At 52.6% G+C, this 7,500-nt stretch overlaps 1 non-coding gene and 1 pseudogene across 1 annotated transcript; both read right to left on the bottom strand.

Annotated features, from left to right (window-relative positions):
* Window positions 1-5,746, bottom strand: part of LOC143187953 (large subunit ribosomal RNA) — an 8,836-nt pseudogene extending 3,090 nt beyond the window's left edge.
* Window positions 5,747-7,101: 1,355 nt separating this feature from the next.
* Window positions 7,102-7,256, bottom strand: LOC143187952 (5.8S ribosomal RNA). The gene has a single exon (XR_013003393.1). It is a non-coding gene; the product is annotated as a 5.8S ribosomal RNA (ribosomal RNA).
* Between the last annotated feature and the right edge of the window lie 244 nt (window positions 7,257-7,500).

Here is a 7,500-nt window from a genome sequence, read left to right as displayed (position 1 = left end):
TTTACCGAGGACCGATTTAATAGCCGGATCACTACTATTCCGAAGCCTCACTCCTGCTTTTAAAGTGGCGGACACCGTAATAATCTCGAGCTTAGGGAAGCCGAGTCCACCGTCCTTCTTTCCGGCGTAAATTATGCCATTCGTAGTTGACTGTGGTAGATGGAGTATTTCCTTCACGGTAACTCTTATGCGTCGATCCAGCTCCTTTATAAGAGTAACGCAAGGGTTGCCAGTAATTAGGCTATAGAGGTAGTGAGGCAGTATATAACGCGCCAGAAGCTCTATTTTCTGGTGGGGTTTTAGCGGGAAGCTTTTGATGGTCTTTAATGCTTGCTTGACACCGTTAACAGCATTTTCTGTACACACACCTTCCCAAGGTGTTATCGGCATGCCTAGATAGGTGATAGCTTGGTGAGGGCCCAGGTACGCCACTCTTTCGTTATGAATAAATATTCCAGGATCTTTAATAAACCAGCTATCACGTGTACTAATTATTTGAAACGCCGCGCATTTATTTACGGCGATCTTCATGTCCAGTGCCAATATGTGCCGTTCCAGTGCCTCGGTCAAAGCACTAACCTCTTCGCAGGTGTTAGCGAGTAGTATCACATCGTCAGCAAAGGCTAGCAAACTAATGTTCTGGTCATCGTTCACCCTGAAGCCAGGCATACTCTGCAATTCAAGAAGGAGCGGTTCCATTACTAGATTGAAGATTAAGGGGGAGAGCGGATCGCCTTGCTTCACCCCGCGGCGGATACCAATGTTGAGAGAGGAGTCAGCCAGGTCGATCTCAGTGGTTACGTCCTTGTATGAGTCCATAACCACCTGGACCACCTCCTTAGGCATCCCCCTCTCGGTAAGCGCTGATCGTATTGCTTCGTGAGGCACGGTATCGAACGCCTTCCTTATATCTATCTGCACAGCAGCCAGACCTCCGCCAGCCTTCGCCAAACTAATAATCTCATTAAGGAGATTGATATTCTGAAAGCAGCCCATTTCAGGAACAAACCCCTTCTGCCTGGGGCATAGTGTTATTGCCGCTCTGAGCGTTTGATCGATTATGCCCCAGTATATCCTACTAAGTAGAGGCGCGATTGTAATGGGTCTATAGTTACTCGCGTCAGACCCATCTTTACCTTCCTTAAGCAGCAACTTTGTGCGGTTTTTTCTCCAGGCATTAGGTTGCCTTGCCGCTATAAGGATCAAATTGAGGAGGGGTATGAGAACTGATACGCTACCCGGCTTGGTTAAATCGCGTTTGGTCATTCCATCAAGTCCTGCCGCCGCTTTGTGTCGTGTCCTTTTTATTCGTTTAATTATTTCCTCAGTGGAAATTACTTGTAGCACCTCGAGTGCCTCCAGCTGCACGACTGCCGCTTCTCTATGCAGGACGTCATATCTACTCTGTTGCCCCCAGAGTTCTTGGTAGAGGGGTTCAACCTCTTGTAACTGGGGCGTAGCAGTTCCTTCCACCATAAAGTTCGAGTTATCTCGAACATGTTTTGCCAGCAGCGCGGGACATTCTCTAAATAGAGCCTGCGCTTTAGCATACCTGCTAGCTTTCTTCTGGGCTCTGGACGAGAGCTTTCTCGCTCGGGGCTTTGGATCGGGTCCACCTCTCCGATTACCTCTGCCCACTGGAGCGGGTTTTAAATATTCGAATGCCAGCTTATATGACTCTTCAACCTCCTCGCAGGATACGTTGCTGCCGTCTTGTTTTCTCTCCAATACAGACCAAATTTTTAGCGCCGTGTCTTTGGCTTGCGAGGGAATATTATCGCCAATTATCTTTAAGGACATAGCTTTCTTGACTACCTCCATTCGCCACGACGAAGAGGTGTCGGCCTCCAAGCGGGCTTCCGAGTGTGCCTCAATAATTGTGCTGCCACTTGAGGCAGATGTTTCGGCAGCGGGCGGAGAGATTTGTGGAGGTACCAAGTCCTCGCTTTCACTGGGTGCCGTGTCACTTGCCTCGGCAGCCAACGCAGCTACCCGCATCTTCTCATCGCGCCATCTCTTATAAGATGGTTCACATCTTTTGTCCCTGATTTGTTTACAGGTCTTGTCGGGGAAATATTGCGTCATAGCTTTAGCGATAAAGCGCTCGCCCTGCAATTCAATTTCGAGCGCCAGCATCTTTTCGATGTCACTCGCTGAGAATGCTGAACCATCTTTGGGTTCCTTATTGTGGCTACTGTTTTTTGCCGCCCTCGCAGCATTCCTCACATCCGGGTGCGCCCGTCTCTCATGCTGCGAGACTCCTCGCTGAGTGGCGAAGGATTGCTTACACACCGCGCATGAGAATGTATTGGCAACTGTATCAGTGGAGGAACCAGCTGATTCCGAAGCGGACATTTCGGCACGTGGCATGACGCAGACCTGAAGGTCTCCCACTTCTTACCACACATGCGACACGTGTATCGTGTAGTCATATCCGGGTGAGTATCGCTGCAGTGTCGTTCCTCATCTTTAATTGTGAGGGCAAGGTAGTTCCCTACTCCTTTCACGGCGCAGAGACGGCACAACCTTTTCTCGAAGGGAACCAGAATCTCGTATTCCATATGAACGCCGGTTCGTCGACTGGTGGCCCCCTCGTCTGTTATCCGGAGAGTGGGGCCATACTCTCCTTCGTCCGAGGCAATATCTTGATGATCGAAAGCAATTGCGTGCAGTTCGGCGGGTTGCTAGCCCATCGAACTGTGTTACCACGTCTGGAATTAAAACCAGTGGCACTACAAAGTAGTCCGAGGCCGTGGTATCCTCGGAAAAAATGAAGGGACTGTCTGCCACCTCACGCAAGCGTGAGGGCCCAGCGGGACCACGAGGAGGTCGTCCCTGTTAGGGTGGGAGAGGCTTAAGGGCCACAAGGACCTGTGTTGCGCTTCACCACCCCCCGTAACCATGGCTCTCCTGCCCATCGCACCAGCGCTTCGTGCGACGGACAAGAGAGTCATAGTTACTCCCGCCGTTTACCCGCGCTTTTTTGAATTTCTTCACGTTGACATTCAGAGCACTGGGCAGAAATCACATTGCGTCAACACCCGCGGGGGCCATCGCAATGCTTTGTTTTAATTAGACAGTCGGATTCCCCTGGTCCGTGCCAGTTCTGAGCCGAGCGTTGAATGGCGGCCGAAGAAACGACACGCGACGGCTGAACCGACGCGGAAGCCTCGCAGCAAGGAAGATCCGCGGGAGGCCAAGGCACGGGACCGAGTTCGGATCCCAGGACGTCGACCGAAGTCTAAGACCCTTCACCTCGCCCAGGCCCGGCACGTCAGCCAGACCCGCTTCCCGACCAAGCCCGACACGCCCCGCTCCTCAGAGCCAATCCTTATTCCGAAGTTACGGATCCAATTTGCCGACTTCCCTTACCTACATTAATCTATCGACTAGAGGCTCTTGACCTTGGAGACCTGCTGCGGATATGGGTACGAACCGGCGCGAGACCTCCCGTGGCCCTCTCCTGGATTTTCAAGGTCCGAGGGGAATATCCAGACACCGCAGCAACTGCGGTGCTCTTCGCGTTCCGAACCCTATCTCCTTGCTAGAAGTTTCCAGGGAACTCGAACGCTTATACAGAAAAGAAAACTCTTCCCAGATCTCCCGACGGCTTCTCCAGGTCATTTTGGGTTACCCCGACGAACACTCAATGAGGGCCCGGATGTTAAACGGTTCCGCTGCCGGGTTCCGGAATAGCAACCGGATTCCCTTTCGCCCAACGTGTGTGTGTCTCTTTTTTTATCTTTCAATTTATCTCTTTGTATAATAATATGTTTGCAGACATTGATTTTAGGACACCACATTTGCATAGGATTTCTCTTAGGGCTTAGGATCGACTGACTCGTGTGCAACGGCTGTTCACACGAAACCCTTCTCCACGTCAGTCCTCCAGGGTCTCGCTAGAGTATTTGCTACTACCACCAAGATCTGCACCGACGGCGGCTCCAGGCAGGCTCACGCCCAGACCCTTCTGCGCACACCGCCGCGACCCTCCTACTCGTCAGGGCTTCATGGAGGACGGTCACCAGTAATGGCACCGTCCCTCCCCACTTGCCGCTGACGGCAGAGTATAGGCGCGACGCTTCAGCGCCATCCATTTTCAGGGCTAGTTGCTTCGGCAGGTGAGTTGTTACACACTCCTTAGCGGATTCCGACTTCCATGGCCACCGTCCTGCTGTCTTAAGCAACCAACGCCTTTCATGGTATCCCATAAACGTCGACTTAGGCGCCTTAACTCTGCGTTTGGTTCATCCCACAGCGCCAGTTCTGCTTACCAAAATTGGCCCACTTGGCACTCTAATCCGAAATCTCGTGGCTTCAATGAACCAAGCAAGCCAGAGATCTCACCCATTTAAAGTTTGAGAATAGGTTGAGGTCGTTTCGGCCCCAAGGCCTCTAATCATTCGCTTTACCAGATGAGACTCGACGCGTCCCCGAAGGAACGGAGGAGTGAGTGCCAGCTATCCTGAGGGAAACTTCGGAGGGAACCAGCTACTAGATGGTTCGATTAGTCTTTCGCCCCTATACCTAGTTCCAGCGATCGATTTGCACGTCAGAATCGCTACGGACCTCCATCAGGGTTTCCCCTGACTTCGTCCTGACCAGGCATAGTTCACCATCTTTCGGGTACCAACGTGTACGCTCTAGGTGCGCCTCTTCTCGCAATGAGAACGAGACGCCCCGGGAGTGCGGAGCACTATGCAGCGCCCATCCTCCCTCGGCCGACGCAAAGGACGACCTTCACTTTCATTTCGCCTTTAGGTTTACTCATCCCAATGACTCGCGCACATGTTAGGCTCCTTGGTCCGTGTTTCAAGACGGGTCCTGAGAGTACCCAAAGCAATAGCGCCGCCGACAGGTAATTCAAAGCTTGGCCAGTCCGAGGGCTCCGCCGGCTAACAGCTGGCCAGGCCCGTGAACGGGAAAGACGTCCGTACCACAGGGCAAACAAAGCTGACCGAGCTTGCGGCGGGCCTGACGCACCGTTCGAATGAGAAGACTGGTTGCGGCCCGATACCATCTGGGGGAACACCGTCGCGCAGCCGGTCGGGTCACCGAGGGTCCGTCGCGCACGCACAAGGCGACGCAACGGTCTAACCGCCCGGGCCGTAGACCGACACGCAACGGGTCGCGACGTCCTACTAGGGGAGAAGTGCACGTCTACGTAGCCGGAACGTTCGCCGTTGGCCGTAACATCCGTGCGCCCTCCTTGCGGAAAAGCGACGGACACCCCTTTCGGGGTTTCGCGCACCAACGGGAGCCAGCATTTGTCGACGATGAATCTCCCCTTTCGAACTTTTGGGTTTCTCAGGTTTACCCCTGAACGGTTTCACGTACTCTTGAACTCTCTCTTCAAAGTTCTTTTCAACTTTCCCTCACGGTACTTGTTCGCTATCGGTCTCGTGGTTGTATTTAGCCTTAGATGGAGTTTACCACCCACTTAGGGCTGCATTCTCAAGCAACCCGACTCTAAGGAGAGACCCTCCCGAGACGCGCACCGGTCGCTACGGGCCTGGCACCCTCTATGGGTAAATGGCCCCATTCAAGATGGACTTGGACGCGATGCAACGTCACGGGATAAACGGATCCTCCCGAACACTACATTTCCCTGCGGCAGTACCGCGGGATTCAGTGCTGGGCTCTTTCCTGTTCGCTCGCCGCTACTAAGGAAATCCTTGTTAGTTTCTTTTCCTCCGCTTAGTAATATGCTTAAATTCAGCGGGTAATCTCGCCTACTCTGAGGTCGTCGTATACGTGTTAAATATATCACACACGTAGAGTGATATATTTTATATATGTGTAAAAATGACGAAAGAAGCTGTGGCGTAATCCTCGTACAACGGGGGCACACAACCGAGAGAAGCGGACCAGGCAGAGTGTGTGAACGAATGTTACGAGAAATGGGAAATGAGAGAGAGACTTGAGATCATGTTCGATGCGTCGTCCCAACTTCGCCGTGTGCCTTCGGAATATGTTGTCGTAACGCAACAGCAGCGTTTCCAAAGGTAAGGAAGCTCCTCGTAATTCGCCAGAAGTGATCAGCGGAAAGTAAGTCACATCGTCCTTAATGCGCCACACCAAAGCATCTTCGCGTCTCGTTTAATTCGATCTAAAGGAGAGAGACTCTCGCCAGGCGACTGCCGGTATGGTTTAACGCCCGTCCGCTTGCTTTTTGTATAGCTTTCGTGGACTGGACGACCGGACTTGACGCGCGGTCTCTCTCGGCGATCGACTAACGCGAAGACATGGGGCGACCGGACGCTGCTACCTTTCCACCTCCTCCTTCTAGGAGAGAAGTCATCCCTATGTGATGAGTCATATATATGGCGGCTGTGTAAGCCTCGCCAAAGAGGATTCAGGATACAGAAACAAGTTGTAGTACAACACAACACATTCACGGAGCCACAAACGACTCGACCGAAACGTGGCCGGGGAAGATGCATCCCGGAACTTCATCGTTTCGACGAATGAGTGCCTCCTTTTCGCGTTGTTCCTGCAACAAGACGATCCCTCTAGAATCCCTGGGGCTCTGTTTCTCGTCATACATTTCTTCACCACACTACACGGGTGGGGTATACGCGATCTCGTGTTCATGCTCACTCGCACACCCTTTCATTGTCCTTCTCTGTAGTCTCACGACAAACTCTCTTGTGTGTCGTTGCGGGTTACGCACGCCTCTTTCTTACACGCATCATTTCAGACTACGTCGGGAGCGCGGATGAAAACTCGCACGAAAAGCGAACGCTGTCTGTTAACAATCACGAGGGTATTTGGCGAGACACGGAGGCTGGTCGATGATCGTACGTCCGCGCGCTTGCGTCCGGAGCGGTGCACATACACGCACGGGCGGTCGACAAATTAAGCGACTCACGACGCCGTGTGAAAAGTAGCACTCACGCAAGTCCGGAACGACAAAGCAACGACGATGACGACGATGTCTCCAGTCATCTGCCGCGTACACACAACCTTCTTCCCTCCATGACGTCTAGAGCGTATTCTCGCTTGTTTTCGTGCGACCGCGGCAAACGCCGACGAACGGTCCAACAATCGCTCGTGCGTGACACCGAGATGCCAACGTAAGCAGTCTTAAGGTTACGTGAACGACCCTCAGCCAGGCGTGGTCCAGGAATTGTATCCGTGGACCGCAATGTGCGTTCGAAATGTCGATGTTCATGTGTCCTGCAGTTCACACGTTGACGCGCAATTAGCTGCGTTCTTCATCGACCCACGAGCCAAGTGATCCACCGTTCAGGGTTGTATTTTAATATTCTGTGTTCATGTATATATATATATCATACTCGTATATAGTTCTCGGGTTCGGAAGAATCCAAGACCCGCGCCTCCAACTAGCACACGGTCGATGGAGGTTCGGGCGTCGCGACACTTCGTCCGAACGAACGAAAGTGACGACACAGGGGTCTCTGGGATGCGGTTCCGCACGGAGACCGCCACGCAATTGCGAACGGTTCCCGTAACGGCCAGGCGTAGAGTACATTTAAA

This window comes from Calliopsis andreniformis, unplaced genomic scaffold (assembly GCF_051401765.1).
Source record: "Calliopsis andreniformis isolate RMS-2024a unplaced genomic scaffold, iyCalAndr_principal scaffold0423, whole genome shotgun sequence".
Classification (NCBI taxonomy): Eukaryota; Metazoa; Arthropoda; class Insecta; order Hymenoptera; family Andrenidae; genus Calliopsis; species Calliopsis andreniformis.
This window is presented reverse-complemented; position numbering and strand designations above follow the sequence as displayed.